Genomic DNA, 17,872 nt, shown 5'->3' on the forward strand with positions numbered 1-17,872 from the left:
TTCTACCTTAAATAACTAGAAAATAAAGAGCAAACTAGATGCAAAGTTAAGAGAAGAAAGTAAGTAATAAAGATTAGAAGAAAGATCTATTCAATTGAAAAAAATAAACACAATAGAGAAAATAAATTTGTATTCTTCAATACACATCTATTGCCTACATAGCAGTGACCTTTACATTTTTTCTTTCACTCTTCCTCCTCTCAATTTTAGTTACATTATTTCCACTTTATCACAATAGACAATTTTTGTGTGTGTATATGTCACCCTCATTCATACTTTTTGTCTTAGCTGTACTTTCATAGTTTTAATATGTCACCATATGTTCTTTTGCAGAAGTTTCACAGTCGTAACTTGATTGGATGAAACTTATCCCCTAGTGTATTCCACAGAACAAGGTGATGAATATCAAATTATTTAAATTACTGAATGTTAAAAACTGGTTTTCTAGTCTTGAAACTTGAAGAACAGCCTGATTGTATTAATATATACAATTATTGGCTTATACTTTATTTCATTGAGTGTTTTATTTTTCAAAATGCTGCTTCATTGCTGTTCTGCTTGTATGCTGATTATGAAAATTCTGTGCCGGTCTAATTGTTTTGTAAGTTAATCGATCTTTTTGCCTAGAGGCCGAGAAGATTTTACTTTTATTTTTTAAATCTAATCACGTTACCAGGTCATGTTTTAGAGTTGAAAATTCTCTGTTAATTTCCCTAAGTCATAGGTCAACTCAGGCATTTTTCTATTTCTGGGAAGATATTTGTTTCGTAGTTTTAAATATTAGCCCTGTTTCAGTGTTTCTGCATTTTTTTCTCCAGGGACTCCAATAACACAAATATTATTCCTTCTTTGCCTCTCTTCCATTTCCACTACTTTCTTTTTGACCCTTTTTACTTATATTTTGTGGTCTTTTAATCTTTTTGTTTTTTCTCTCTCTGCCTTTTTCAATACCCCTTATTACATTTTCATTTCAACCCATTCCTTCTCCCTTGGATCCCTTGTCATTTATTCTTCTTTCATAAGATAATTTTGTATTTTTCTTCCATTTATTTGCAGAGTTTACTCATCTCTCTCCTTATTTCATCCTGTGTTTAGCTCATTTCTACTTTTAGTTTTTGACTTTGACTGAAGGTAGTTTTTTATAGCCTCACAAGCTTGTTTAAATATATTTAATTATATTTGGTGTGTTGACTTACTTCTTTATATGATTCTTACTTTTTGTGGGGGGGGATTCCTCAGTTCATATATATGATATTTTGTTTCCTAATTTTCTGTCATAGCTTTGTTACCTTCAGTTTTCTTTTGTTCATTTTTATGGTACTGAGTTATTTTTATAAGACTGCAAATTAAATGCCATCTTCTTTTGTCAGTATAGCAAGGAGCAGGTACTTTGGTTGTGATGTGGGAGTTGTAAGTGCTTAGATGACGTGGTTCTCTTTTGTCTTACAGGGCCCTAAATTTTCCCCCTTTGCTTTTGTATTCCTTTTGACTACCCAATTGCCAAATGTTTCTTTTCCCTTCATTCTTACTTTTCTTCTCCCTGCCAAAGCTATGTGTTTTGAAGCCCATTCCTTCATATCATGCCTGCTCTTTTACATCATGCCTGCCTGCTTAAAGAGTGTTTGACTCCTTTAAACCATATGTGCCCCTTTTAATTATGTATACTTTTAAGTTCTCTCCTTATAGTTCATGTTCTCATCTTCCTAGAAACTTTTTATTTTGTATTTTCAAGATTAAAGTGGACTTAGTCTTTCTGGAAGTAGATTTAAAATAAACTTAGCACATTTTTCTAGGTTCCCTCGTTTGTCTTCCCTGAGGTTGGTTTTTTGTTTGTTTCTTTGTTTGTTTTTGAAAAGTCTGCCTTTGCTGGCCACAGAGCCTTACAGTAGGACAGACATGGGCCAGGACCAGGAGAGATGAAACTCTGGAAATTGGTGAATTTTATCTTTTCACTCACAGTTACTTTGAAGTTTGGGCATTCTCTGTCCTTAAGCTATGATAAGGGCATGGTTTTTATATTGATTCATTTGTTCATTTTTTGTCATTTTTATAGGCTACATTAGCAGGCAGCTTGCTGTACTACAATTACTACTTGATGTCTGTTTATGTTTTTTTTTTTTAAGAGATTTAAAGATGCCTTTTATTCCACCATTGTAGACACTAACTTTACTCCCTTTTATGGAGGGTAGAAAAGAACAAAAATATTGCTATAATGCAATAGAGATTAAAAGATAAGAATTTAAATTTGAGGTGAGAGGACTGTCCATTAGCAATGGACAATTCAAAATTTTAGATATAAAAATGATGTATAATAAAAAAATTCTACTGTCAGCCTCTTCCTTCATATATGCTTTATTAACCTTTTGCTTTTGCCATCTAAGTCATGGACGACATGGGCATTTCTAAGGAAAAATGTTATTAACCTGTCTAAAACTGTCAATATTCCCTATGAATATTTTTATATTCATTAGAAAAGCTTTAGGTTGAAAGTAACTAATACCTGATGATGAGTATAGTTCGAATCTATGAGGATATTCACTGTTAAGTATGAAGTAAGGCAGTCTCATCGTTGAGCAAACAACTTAACAGTGTCCTCAGGAATTCAGGCTGTTTCCATCTCTTTATTCTGCTACACTCAAAGTTTTGGCCTTTGTGTTTGTGTGTGTGTGTGTGTGTGGTGAGGTTTTATCACCTTATGGTCACATGAAGGCTGCCATAGCTTCAGATATTATGGCTTCAATTTAGCAGGAAGAATGAAAAGGAGAAGACACATGTGCTTTGTTATCAGGAAACCACAATAATTTCCCCAAGTCTCAAACAAGTTCTGGCCAAACCTAGCTGTACGTACCTAGCCTTCCAACATCTGTAGGAAGCAGGGAGAAGAGAGTTGGAAACGGCTGTTGAATTTTCCAGCCAACAATGTGCATGCCAATGTTTCCAAAATAGGTGGTGCCACTAGCAGTTCTAGGAAAGACATCCAAGAATACTTGTAGTCCAAATGCTTTCTAAATGACAATAATTGTCATTGACACTTTAAGACTACTTACTATAACTGAAATATGGAGTTCAAAATTTTTCTCATTCTGACCATTCTGTTGTACTTACGCCCTCTGGCTCAAGGAAGGGATGCAAAGCCCTACTTGCGTGAGTATTTGGAAAGATGGTGTGGGGTACTCAGCGGAAGTGTAGGGAGTATGCAAGCAAGGCACAGCCTACATAACTATAATGCTCTGTTGCTTGCTCAGTGCTTAGAGATGGTGACATTGTCTGACCTGAGTGATTAAGAGACTGATAATGTCACTGAAAAAAAATGAGTACAGAAAATGACCTGGTTCCTTTTTGAGTGCCACCACTTGAGAATACCCAGCGTGCACTCTGCATATTCTAGGCAATGAATTTTAAAGACTGTTGATGGCTTATAGGCTTTCAAAATTAGGGAATTACGATTAGGGAACAACAAGCCATCCAAATAGAATTTAGAAGCTCAAAGACATCAAACCAATTTTCATAAATTCCTAATGGAAATCTTGGGTATGGAAACTGATTTGGGCATAACCATTAACATATAACAACTATGAATGCTTCCACTATTCATTCTGATATGATTCATCTCCTTATTTATCTGTTTTTACTTCAGTGTAAACTATACCAGCTGGCATCCTAGTGGAATAGGAACATTTTATAGTTATTAAACAACAACAAAGTATATATTACACATGACATAAAGATAAACAATCAATAGTTCCTTCATTCTTATAGGAGAATAGCGAAAGTTTTTCTCAATACTGAGAATCCAGTACAAAGCTCTGGCATTTTATTGTTTGCAAAACTTTCATTTGATCCTCCCAAGAAAACAGAAGACTTATTATTGTTCTTACTTTGTGGATGAGAATTATAGGCTCAGAGAGGGAAAATGACTTGTCCAAAGTCTCCCTGTTTCTTAGTGAAAGCAGTAGGGCTTGACCTTAGGTTTCCTGAGTCCTCATCCATTGCTCTTTCCACCTTTTCAGGCTGTTTCCTGGACTACTTTGTGGTTCAGGTTTCTGAAATAATATATTTCTGACTAGTTTATATCCCTGTTGTGCTAAATAGAACTGAAGTCTCAAATCTGGATCCACCTGGGACCACTATTTCAGAAGAATTAACTGATTTCAAATGTCTTGGTCCACTGTTTCTGTCAATAAATAAGGCATTTGCCATTCTTATGCTAGTTTCCATTTTTTTTTTCTAGTTGGACATAAACTAGAGAGTTAACTTGTATCATGATCAAAAGCAAGAGGTGATTTGCCAACAGCAAAATCCTAACGCTATTTACCTACAACAAAGATAAACAGATAATGCAAAAAATAACCCAACCTTGATATTTCAGCCATGTAGCCACATAAAGTCAAATAAAACCATGATAGAACAAAAAAAAAAAAAACAGATTTCACTGTTCGATTTTCTTCTTTATTCTCCTCAATAATACAATGAATACTGTACTTTACTTAGAATGATTGTTAAATGAACTACTAAAATGACCCAGTCAAAAAGCAAGAATAAATTTGACCAAAGTTTAAAACCAATGTCAGTTTTCAAATTTCTCTAGGATAAACATGACCTTATTGCATTTTAAGTCTGTATAATTTTACAAAATATGACGCTTAGTCTCCAAGAAAAATTATTTTAAGACTTAATAAGTTACTTGGACAATACATAGCATCTTCTTATCTGTATTTTTCTCAAATACACAGATTCACTATTCTATTTTTAAAAAGTGTCTGAAAAGGGCAGTTGAAGTTTTCAAGATAACTGAATAATGGTTTGCAATGTTCACCATGGTAAAAACATAGTTTGCTTGGTTCACTACGACTAATTATTCTGAGAGATACAAATATGTGCACTTATGCTGAAAAGCTCTCTTGTTCTGCCTTCTAGAATGCAACTTTTCGTGAATTATATGCAACTCTCTGTATTCAACAGCAATTTCTATTTGAAAAATAGAACAATGAGTAGCATAGGAAAAAACAAAAGAAATTTAAGGTCAACTTTTCTATACTCTGGTCTTTTATCTTCACAATCTTCACATTTATTTTCACTGTTCCAGCAAGATTGGCTTCTTATTTTCACTGTTTCAGCATCAGCAGGGTATTTTCCGTAACAGCTCCATATGGATGATGTACATGCTTCTTGGCTTATATCTACTCATATGTTCATGATTTAACACCAAATGGAAACTACAGCCAACTCTCAATAACCCATAAAAGAGAGGGGCATTGTAGTACAGATAACTCAAGAAGTCCAAAAAATCCAAAGTCATTTCTGTTTGGCTTTGGAAGTGTTCTCTATCTTAGCTTAGAATACGTTGTCTTAATTAAGCCTACTTTCCTAATTGTGTTTTATAAGTCAGTATTTTCAGCAAATGAGAATGTAAATAATTCCAGTCAATGGGGGAAGTTGATTTGGAAGAATGTTGCATGGAGTTGTGGGAAGCTGATAGAGGCATTAAAATTCATGCCAACAATTCACACACAAAAAAAAATACAGTACATATTGATAATCAGGCATTGACTCTATTATACTATATTCAAAAGGTGAAAAATTATGCCTGCTTAGTCCTGTGCATGCATACCTGGGATAGTCTTGTCATCTATAGAAAATGCAAAATAACATTTCTCTGTGTATATTTACCCCTTGTTGCATTATTTTGACTATGATCATCTATTTCTAAAAATGACATACCCGACTAAGAAGCAAGGCAAAACCAAAAGCATCAAGAAAAATGTAATATTAGCATTAGGTAATGGAAGCATTCAAATCAGATACTGCTTAAAGGTAAGTCGGTAAAGATTTAAATAAGCTTAGCCAGAATTCCAAACATAGAAAGGAAATAAGATTCAATATTCTTTGCATAAGTAGGAGAGGTTTTTACAAATAAAAGCACCTCATTTGTGCTTCTATAAAGTGTTTAAGTTCTGTGGCTTAGATAGTTGTGTAAAGATTCATGAAAATAAGGTAAATTTGACTCCAATATTGGTTCTCTACCAGGTGCCTTTTTATTATCAAAAAAAGTAAAATAAAAACCAATGTAGTCATGCCCTCCAATACTTGCACTGTACCTCCTATGGTTTATTTTAGCATGGTCTCTTATTATCAGAGTTGACATTGGAACTAGATTTCTTTTGATTCTAAATCTGTGTATTAGCTTAGTATTTCTTCTGTTCAATCCTAGATCCTTTACATTAATTGGAGAGCTATCATTTTTATGTGGTTTAATATGGAAAATTATCAGTAGAAGATAGATTCAAGAAGGCACAAGTTAAAGGTGAGACAGAAGTATGGCAAGGCTGAGGTGTTTACCCTGGCTGGGAGTTTCATTTTGGCACATGGAATAGACCTGCTCAAGTTGTGGGCAAAGAAGGAGGTTCAGGAGAAGATATAAAGTATGCTTTATGTCGTTTGATAGAGACCATCTTAGTCCTGCTTTATTGAGATCTAGACTTGCATAGTCCCTCCAAGCTCTCGAGAAGCAGAGTGCCAGAGTAGGAAGATCAGGCATGGCTTTTAGATCCAGAGACCTGGTTGGAATTCTAGCTCTGTCACTTGCTAGACTTGTCGTGACCTTAGATAAATTGCTTAGCCTTCCTCAGCTTCACACTCCTCACCTATAAAGTGAGGATAATATTAACTAGTACATAGTATAGTTGTGACTATTAGAAAAAAACTAAACATGAGTCCTTGGCATGAATCTCAGGCATTAAATACGAGTATGTAAAATTTGTGACTTCTTTTTTGATAAATCAATTTAATTCCTTTTTTACTGGTCTCCACTTTGCTAGATGGAAGACATATCATCTCAGTCAGGTCAGGGGCTCTCTCTTTCCACTTACCTCTGGAGTTCCAGGGTCAAGTGTACTGGTCGTCAGCAGGCTCCATCTTCTCATGTTGGCACCCTGCCTTATGTTTTATTTTGTTACAACAGAATATCTGAGGGAGAGTAATTTATAAAGAACAGAAATGTATTCTCTCACAGTTACGGAGGCTTGGAAGTCAAAGGTCAAGGTGCTGACATCTGATCTGGTGAGGGCCTTCTTGCTGCATCCTCACATGGTAGAAGGCAGAAGAAGAGACAAGAAAGGAACGGAACTTGCCCTTGTGTAACAGCACTAATCCCATACATAAGGATGGGGCCATCATAGACTAATAACCTCTTAATGGTCCTACCTCATAATACTGTTTCAATGACAATTACATTTCAACATGAGTTTTGGAGGTGAAAAACATACAAACCATAGCACACCCACACAAGTTGTCACTGTTTTGACCCTCACTCTCCACTATTGACCCTCTCCCCATTCTGGTTTTCTCAGTCCTGGACTCCATCTCTGGTGTATGGGAAACCATCCAGCTCCTCTTTCTTGCTGCTCTGGGATTGACAGAGGCTGAGAGGCTACCTGGGTATCTTCAACCTAGGGACATCCTCATCCATTTCAAATCTATTGCTCCTCAGCCATGTTGGGTGCAAGATAGATGTCTTTGAGGCTCACTACTGCCTAGTCCACTACCTGCAAAGTGTGGTACAAGTCACATCTGTTCTTGAAACCCTAGAACCTGCCTACAGTTCCTGTAATCCAACCCTTCCCCTGTTAGTCCATTTGTGTTGCTGTAAAGGAGTACCTGAGGCTGCCTAATTTATGAAGAAAAGAGGTTTATTTGGCTCATAGTTATACAGGCTGTACAGGAAGCATAGTGCCAGTGAGGAAGGTACTACTTTTGGCATATTTTTGCAGGTGGAATAACTGAGGCACCAAGAAGTTAAGGGCCTTTCCCAAGGTCACATAGCTAGTGTGTGGTGGAGTTGGGATTTTCACTCATACAGCCTGTCTGCGATGGTCATACTTTGATGAAGATACTACATTGCCCCTCAGAGAGTATATACCAAGGAAGTGGGTGCAGAGGCTGATTCAGGCTGGTCACATGCTTAGAGATTCTAGATCTCAGCATTTGAAATTCACAAGCCATGAATTTGGCTCTCATTTCCTTTTCATTTCTGTTGTAGTATCCTTTCCCCATGTCAATGAAAAGAACAGAATGGGAATGCAGTACAATATGTGTCCCTTTTGTTGAAGGGGGATAGCAGCTAATTCTTCATAATTGGTATTCTGCTGCACTTTTCAAGCACAGATAAGTTAGTTCCCAACTTCCTCTTCAAATTCTGTATCATGGAGTTTGCCCTCAGAACAAAAATTTGCTCCACACAAAAGTTAGTTCTAGACAAAATGTTTTAATATTAATATTCAATTTTTAATGACAAGATTCTGCTTCCCTTATATGTTTGTATTTCAATTAAAGAAAACACTAAGCTTGCCCCCATAACTATACTTGAATATTCAGAAACCTTGGAAATCCTGGTGAAAGGAGGAGAAGTTATAGCAAAGACCTCTGTGGTGTCCTTTCTGAATCCAGCCAGTTTGGTAGATCACCACAGATACAAGCATAAGTCCCTGCACATAGTAGGCCCTCAAAAATAGTGGTTGATTGATTGTGAGATGCCCAAAAGGAGGGAATATGTCAAATGGGAAAATTGCTCTTGCCATATGCTTGACTGGACAGTCATGCATGGCTGAGCATGTTTCTCCTGCTCTCCATAGGTTTGCTCCACTGTCACTGTGTGACATTTGTGACTTCTGAGGGTTCAGAGTTCATGTCCTCCTCTTCAAAGGCTTGGGTTCTATGCCCTTCTTTTCTTAGAATAACCCCAGAAGGGCAATTAGGTTTTTAGAAAATGTTTTTCAATGGAGATGATGTTGCTTGTACATTATACATAACAACTGAGTGGCTAGTAGGCTGTGACCCTATATTTTATAGCTCCCTAGTTTGGTTATTTTGTAAGAATGCCATAGATGACTGATTAGTGTGTTCTCAGCTTCTGGATGAATTGACAATGGTAAAATATTGACATCTCAGAGAGTCCAGCCATTATCTTGCAGCTTATGAAAAGTGATGACTTTTTGGAGCTTCAAAGAGAAGAAAAATGCTACAACCAGCTACAAATGCAGATACACACCTCTGCCAACTCCCCATTACAATTCTCTGTCTTTCAAATGGAGATTAAATGCAGTGCCAAAATGTATCATCTGGTGTTGCGTTTTTGTAATGTGGACAAATGTCGACAAAATTCATGTGGAGGCACAAAAATCTAACTATTTATGAATTAAAATTAAATGTAAGTTTTGCCATGGGTAGAAGCCTTAATTGCTAAGGCTAGATTCAGTGCCATTATCAAAACAGCAACACTTCCTTCCTGCAATCACCAATTCAAAAGGAGAAAGGGGAAACTGCCCTCTCTGAGAAGCTACTGTTCATACCAGGCCCTGTCTTAGGTACTTCACGCCTGTAATCTCAATGGGTGCCATATATCAGACCTCATAAAAGTGAATCAGATGATTTTGGTACTACCTACTTCGTAGATAGTTGGCACATTTCGATCCATCTAACAAACCCATTCACAATGTTGTCAGGCACAAGCAACATATTTTGCCTTCAAAATGTGCTTGTGCCTCGCCATGCTCCCCTGGATCAGTCTTTATTCTTTTTCATCCACATAACTTCCCTCTCAAGACCTTTAGACCTTTGCCAGGAAGCAGAGGAAACTACAATTTTCCTGTATTCAAATGTTCCAAATTGGACTATCACTACTCTGGGGAGTATGATAATAACTGTTATATATTTCAAATCTTGCTGATTGGCTATCTGATATTCATGATTTACCTTTATATTTTAATATGAAATTATTCCCCATATGCATGTGTGTACAGTAATTTCAATGAAATTTTTAATTTATTTCACTGTCAATGGCTGCCTGTCCAGTGGATCTATACAGGTAACACTGCCTCTTCACGGGAGGAATTTCATTTGATGGGTGAAGTAACAACTCTTGGAAAGTTGTTTACAGAAAACAGCTTTTCAGTAACATGAGAAGATTATGACTTGACACATATATGCCCAGCATTTTGCCTCAAGAATTTAGCCCTGCAATTGACCATGGCAGATATAAATGGCCAATCCTTGGGGAACGATGGCAGAGAGAAACATTGTAAGCTCAAAAGCTTCATATATTTCATCATTAGTAATATATCAAATACTGATTGCAGATCTTTATTTCATCCCCTCTGGACTCTCTATGTTTATGACAGCCAATTCAAACATTTCATCAAGCTTCCAACTCTACAAACCCTCGTAAGATGACAACATCACACCTTAATTTACTGACACAAGTTTCCTCAAATTTTTCTCATTCATGCTAAAATTCCTCTCTGCCTTATTTATTTTTTCTACCATCTCTCTTTTTATAATCCTCTTTCTTTCCAACTCCACTTCCTCATTGTCTATTTACTCCTGAACTTAGGGTTTATACTCTCAGCATGCTACTCACCATTCTCTTTTGCAATCAACCATGATCCAACATGGTTGGATCCAACATACTCTTCCTCATTGAACTATGACCTATCATAATGTTGACATTTCCTTCTAGAAACTCTTTTTCCTTGGCTCAGGCAATCTTGTATAGAAATATATGGTTTCTCCTCTTACCTAAGGGCTCCTTGTTTTTCTTCACTGCTTCCTCTTCCAAGGCTTTGTCCTTCACCTTTTTTTTTCCTCTTTAGAAGCAAGGTTTCTAATCTTAGGAAGAAATGGAAAAGTTTCTGAGGGTTCCAGGAAACCTTGGTAAGTTTATGCCAGATTGTATTTGTGTGTGCATCTGTTTATGCATTTGGGTAAAAGGGGCCATAATTTAATTGAATTTCAAAGGAGTCCAGGACCCTGCAGAAAATGTTAAGAACGTTTGCTCTAGACTTCGTCCCTGGGCAATTTTACCATCCTCCAATGCTGAAATGATTGCCTTCCAAATCTCAGTTTTCCAGCTGACCATCCCCTTAATCTTTAGCTTTTTAAGTATCTCTGACTCTTTATGTTTCCTCCTGGTATACAGTAGTACTACACATTAGTAAATACAGTCTCCATGGAAGCTACAACTGGTGAAACACTCATTTTACCAGCCCTCCTTGCCAGATACCCATATGGCAGCTCTGCACAAAAATTTTAAAGTGTACCTTTCAGGGAGGTCCAGTGCTATGGGTACATGGCTTAGTAACAGGATGGTACTTTTGCGGGTATTTTTGTTGTTGTTTTTGTTGACTTTTCAGTATTTTATCTCCATCATGCCAAGCATTCAAGCTGATTTTGAAGCATCTTAGTCTGACCCTCAAGGACCTCCATGATCTGGTCTAAACCTTATACTTCCAGCATTATAACCCACTAATCCTCTCCAAAAAGCTTCCACTCTAGCCAGACTGGTCTGCTTATTATTGCCTGGACAGATTATATGCATTCCTCTGCATATTCGCTCACCATATTTTACCTACCTACAATCTCTGCCTCTCCAACATGTTAAACTGAGTCCTCTCTACTTTCACATCTTAGTTCTAGCTCTACTTCTTCTAAGAAACATTTTATAACCACTCCAGTGCTTACTGACCTCAGCTTCCTATAAGATCCTGTTGCCCTTATTGTCTGTATTACACTGTTGACTGTGAGCACTCTTCAGTCTTTGACTTCTAGTACAGTGCCCTAGGACCTTGGCACTCAAAATGTGGTCCATGGACCAACAGAATGGGCAGTACTTGGGAGCTAGCTAAAAATGAAGAATCTCACAACCCACTACAGACCTACCAAAAAATACTCTGCATTTTAACAAGATCTTCAAGTGATTCTTACAAATGATAGAGTTCGAGAGGCAGTACCCTATGTTATGCATTTGTAGTTGTTAAAGTAACTTAGTTTCAGTCCCTGAATATACCTTATCTTTCATGACATTTTACTTTCTGATCATGCCTTCTCTGTTACTTTTCAGAACTCTTTGTACTATGATGCTTTTCCTATATTCCACCATTGAAAGTATGTCTCTTCTTTAATTACTTTGATGCTTCTTTGATCATTTTCTACATGTATCTTGTATTAAAGGGCATTTTGTGTACACAGGTATTAACTCCTTTGTTAGATTATAAGCTCTTTGAGGGTAGGAATGGGATTTTCTTCATCTCTGATCCTTGACAGTTTCTGGCAGAGTTCCTGACACCCAGTAGTTAAAAATAATAAATGTTTGTGGAATGAATGAATGAATGGCTAATTTCATAATAAATTCATTTGGATTTTAGAATTTACTTGGGAAAAATGTGATAGATAATTGACCATGGGTCGTGCTGTTCATAATTGCAATGTTTTTATTTTTCAAGCCAAATATTAATTATCTAAGCTAGTCATGCTGTTTCTTAATGACTTTTAAACCTGTACCATTATGAATACAAGACTGCATGAATTTTTAACAGTCTCCAAGTAGTTCATAATTAAAGACCAAGTGATTCAACTCATTGATGCAATCAATGCCTTTGTTAATAGCTTAGTTTTCATCTCTGTATAGATAACCAAGAAAAAAAAGCTAACAAACCACAGAAAACAAAGTCTGATGATAAAGAAGTATGAAAAAGTATCTCACCACCCATTCTGTGTCTGAATGACTAGTAATGGAAGGGAAAAGTGTCAGTAGCCACTAAAGTTAATCAATATACTGACTCATCTACTCAACAAATTCTAGATGAATCAGAGGTCTTTGTGTTTCATAGTTTATGACTCGTATCTTTTAAACTCAGTGGACCTAATCACAGAAACTAAACAGGGGAGAAAATGAAATGATCTAAATCCAATATTTGAGCAGTGTAAGAAAAAAATAAACTTTCTGAATTAGAAGTCATCTTCTTTTAGAGGCTTAACAGTTTCAGATGGATTTCTCCAGTTATCTATATAAGAGAGATCAGTCTGTATCCAGTTTCTCCTTCTGTCACAAAACACAACAGTTTCTTTTTGAGATCAAAATGATGTTGCCTTATATTAGAAAGTGATTGTAGTTATTAAGGTGTTTTGAAAGTCTTTTGTTTACTGACTATGACAATTTTGGAAGATGATTTATCTACTAGATTGACTTTTGAGAAAAGAGCTAGAATACCTGGTTATACAAACATGGAAGTCCCCTAAAGTTATATCCCACAGGTCTCCTGCTCTAGTTTCTTCATTGCAAATACACTCAAACGTCACTAATTAGGCTAGTAAAGAGAAAAATCTAGAGAAAGTATTTTTCTTTCTTCTTTCTTTCTACTTTCTTTCCCTTTCTTTCTTTCTTTCTTTCTTTCTTTCTTTCTTTCTTTCTTTCTTTCTTTCTCTTTCTTCCTTCCTTTCTTCTTTCTTTTTTTTCAGAGACAAGTAAATATTTGTTTTTGTGCCTTTCTTCCTATGTGTATTTCAAGTCTTTTTCAAAACAAGGCCCCGGGAATCTCCAGATTCAATTATGTCCCTGGGCTTGGTTGACTGCTGCAGGAGTCTTAGGAAGCCTTATACAAATGCTTGAGCTACTCATTTACCAACATTAAACCCTAGGATAGGAGATGCAACAAAGCAGGACTCCTTCCTCCATGGAATGTGCTGATTTCAGACGAGGCGGCAGCCACAATGTAGAAAACGCTGGGAATTTTTCCTTGGAACTGGGCCGTGATGAGAGGTGCTTGCCATGAACATAAGCTACTGTTTTTTCTTTGACCCCTCCTTTCCAGTTTTTGAAGATAAAGCAGGAAATAATCTTCTCTGAAGATACTTGATAAAAATTCCCAAAAAACAAAAACACATGCTTCCACCTCATTGATAAAAATTTACTGCAGTTTGGCACCTGGGTCTAGTTCAGCTGGTGGATGAGCTGATTGATGCATTCACCCCGATAGCCAGGTGTGCCCATCTCCTTGAGAAAGCCCACTCTATTTTTGATAGCATGACGGGCCACTGAGAGGTGGAAAGGGCACAAGAACCATAAAATCTCCTGGAAATGCTTCCCTGGGAAGGCAAATTCAAAAATGAGGTCTTCCAAGCAAATGACACCAACCTTCCCCAGGTGCTCCTCAATCACTGTGTTGTCTGTCAGAGGGATGGTCTTATTCTTGACCACGGATTGTCCATGTTTCAAAATGAGTTCCCGGACAGACTTCAGATTTGGAAATCCCCAGGTCACATACGTTTCCACTATACGCATCATTTTTAGGTTCTGGGGGTTGATTTTTACAAACACACCACTAAAAATTTTCTTTAAGTGAAGTCTTGCAATGATCTGCACCAGTAATCTCATGCCATCAATCCTTTCAATGTGTACAACAAAGGCCAAGGAATATTTATCTGGCAATTCCAAGTCATGAGGTTTCACTTCTAGTTGTCTGACATGCACCTTGTCACATTTCTGCCACCAGGAATCATGTAGGAATTATTCCAGTGGCTTAAACCTAAGCCCTTTTCCTTTCCTCTGCTCCTACTTTGCCAAAAGTGCCTGCTTTGCCTGGGTGGCTTTGAGGGCTTGATAAGTCTTCCTCTTTTTCAGGAGATTTTCTGGAACCAAAGGGATATTTCTTTGCTCTTCCTCTGCCATCTTTCTAGTGTTGCAGCTACACGCAGAAAGTATTTCTTAAGAGCTGGGCTTCATGAGCTATAAAGAGGCAGTAGAGAATAGTGGCTACAAACATGGTGTTTGAAATTGAGCTGATATGGATGCAAATCCCAACTTGCTTTCTTAATGTTTGTGGGACACTGTGTAAGTCCCTCACCTATGAAGTGGGGATACTAATAATGCCTGCAGGATTAAGTGAGAAAAATGTAAACAGTGCTAACCAAAGTACCTAGCACTTAGTGAGTTCTCTGTAAGATTTAATAATTGTTATAGTAGCCGTTAGTAAGGCTGTATCTCTGCCTTTCCCATGCTCACTTCCTGGTCAGCAGTCTGTCTCATATATGGATTCTTCCACCATCCATGTCCTTTGGAGGCTCATTTGACTGTCCCTTTCTCTAGGCAACTGCCCTTTTTTTCATCTTCACTATTCACACTGGGCTTGGACCCACAGCTCGCCTTGGACTTGCTTCTTTAGATACTCTCAATGGCCACCACCCTCTGCCTAGCTCATGCTGATCTTGCTGGTAAGTGATCTTCAATCTAATTCTAATTTCCCTCTAGACCTCCACCAAACTTCCCTAACCACATCTCTAACCAAGGCCTTTAACCTGAGGAAGATGAAGGAACATGCATGAACAGAAGCAGAAGGAGGGTCTAATACAAGTCTTCCCGAAGTGTATTCTGCAGAATGCTAATGCTGCAAGTTCTTATACAAGAAAAGATAGCATTTTTTTCTGATAAAATAATTTTGGAAAATTTTGCATACTATTTGTTCCTGCAGATTCACAGTGCACCTTAATATTTAGCGACTTGGACAAACAGTGGTACAGAAAATTAACTCTTTTAGCTCAAAGACATTTTTGGAAATACCAGCATAGTTCATGTTCCATGCCCATTGTAATCACTTAGCAGCTACTATAGCAAACATTGGCAGTCCCTACGGCAAACAGAAAAGAGAGCTCTGGAGGGTATGATATTGACAATTAATTGCTCTGCCCAGAAGTGGTACATGTTACTGCCACTAACCACTCATTGTTATCAGTCATCTGGCTCCACAAAACCAAAAAGAAGCCAGGAAATGCCATCTTAGCATCTGTATAGGAAGAGGAGAAATAGAAACATGTGGTGAACAGTATTAATGACTGCTACATTGAACCTCAATATTCATATCTGTAAAATGGGAGAAAAATAGTCTTTTATGAAGATTAAGTGAAATACAAAAATAAAATTTTTTATGAAGTGCGAAGTGCTATGCACAGGTAAAGGATAATTACCCAGTTAATTCATGGGATTTCTGCTTTGTGAGATCAGGATCAGAACATGAGCCACAGATGAACTGCAGGGAAGTGTGGGTAGCTGGGATGGTGACAAGCATAACAGGACAAAGAAGGATGGGGACCTAATAAGACAAAGTTATGGATAATGGCCAAACAAATTGCAGTGATAAGAATTATCTTTAAGAAAAATGAAGAAGCAATTTTCTAGACAAAAGTAACCTTCTGTCCACTGTGTCCAAAAGATCACATATTGAAAATGAGTATATCTGAGTTAATGATGTTTTACCATAATTGCTCATTGAATTAAACCACAAAGGAAATCCTGTTTTTATTCAGAAATATGATCTTCATAGACAATTTCTCCTCAGGCAGACTCTAGATGCTGTTTTCATTTACAAAAATATATTAGCTGTCATCTATCCTTCTTTTTTTTCACCACATAGAAATTATACAACAAAAGCTTTTCAAGAGGGAATACATTTGTACCACCTAATTCTTAACACTTTAGAGCAGATTTCAATAGTCTGGATTCAGGAAATGCTATGGTCCAATTCCATTTGTCATCATTTATTCCTCCCCTAACAAACATGATCTGCATCTACTTGAAAATGACATATATTTAAGTTGTAATTCATACTAAAAATACTGATCATGCTATATTATAGATGCATCGGAAGCAAGCAAAGTAGATTCACTAGAAATTTGGAAAATCCTGCTTGTAATCATGTTCTTTGTATTAACATGTCCACATCAAGTTTTTTGTTTGTTTAATGATGCCTTAAATTTTCTAATTGAAAAGGATACTCCTGATGTTATTGGGCCATTAGGGGGCTATCAGATGCCTACATGTACAGTATCACTGAGTGTAGACCTAGAAGGCCCTTAGCCACACTTTTAACAATCACAGGCCAGGGCCCCAAACAACTGTAAGGACAGTGGGCCGGGGTGGGAATGGGTATAACGAGGTGGGGAAGAAACAAAGACGGAAAGAAGATAAGTAAAGTGTAGCAAGTTCTCACTTAACATTTTCAATAGGTTCTTGGAAACTGACTTCAAGTGAAATGATGTATAACAAAACAAATTTTTAAAAGCAACATTACAAGAAAATGATGTTGAAGGAAATTATGTTATTTGAAAATCTGCTTTATGTCATTTCGCTTAAAGTTAGTTTCCAAGAACTGATCAATGACATTAAGTGAGGACTTGGTGTTGTGAGTCTTAGGGAAGACTTAGTGTCAACAGCAGTATAAAACTTCCCAGCTCAAGATGTGAAAAGTGACAAACGAGCACTATATATGAAAATCAAAGGAGACCTCATGGGGCAGTTTGTAGATAGTTGTTTCTAAGTACCAAACTCCACAGTAATGCAAGTTGTCTAGTAGCAAGGTTATGGGTACCATGAAGCTAAGTTAATGACCACAAATTTAGCCCCCCAAAAAGTTGGAATGCAATTATGTCTCAGTATAAAGCTCACAAATATCCACAGGAAAATAAAAATGTACAATATCCTACAATCTAAAAAAAAAAAAAAGTCACAAAGTCTGGCATCCCATCAAAAATTATCAGACATCCAAGGAAGGAGAAAAATATCCCCTATAATAAAGAAAAACTTCAATCAATTGAAACTGACCCAGAATTAACACAGATGATAGAACTAGTAGGTAAAAATATTACAAATATATTCCATATGCTCAAGAAGCTAGAGGAAAGACTGAACATAGTAAAGATGGAAAATACAAAAAGATTCAAATTGAAATTCTATAGATGAAAATGATGATGACTAAAATAAAAGGTAACCTGGATTTTGGATTAACAGCAGATTAGGCATTGCATGAAAAAAACAATAAATTTGTTAGATATATAAATAGGAAGTATCCCAAATGAAACCCAGAGACAAAGGAATTAAAAATAAATAAAATTAGCAGTGTCAGTGAGCTGTGGGACAACTTCAAGTGCCCTAATACATGCGTAATTGAAGTCTGCAAAAGAGAAAAGAGAGAGGGAAGAAAAACTATTTGATAAATTAATAGCCAATTAATTTTCAATTTTGATAAAATGTATAAACCCATAGATCAAA

General features: G+C 36.7%; 1 pseudogene; it reads right to left on the reverse strand.

Moving 5' to 3' along the window:
• Positions 1 to 13,615: 13,615 nt before the first annotated feature.
• LOC111536358 lies at positions 13,616 to 14,512 on the reverse strand (annotated as a pseudogene).
• Between the last annotated feature and the right edge of the window lie 3,360 nt (positions 14,513 to 17,872).

The sequence above is a fragment of the Piliocolobus tephrosceles genome, chromosome 12 (genome assembly GCF_002776525.5).
Source record: "Piliocolobus tephrosceles isolate RC106 chromosome 12, ASM277652v3, whole genome shotgun sequence".
In the NCBI taxonomy this organism is placed as follows: domain Eukaryota; kingdom Metazoa; phylum Chordata; class Mammalia; order Primates; family Cercopithecidae; genus Piliocolobus; species Piliocolobus tephrosceles.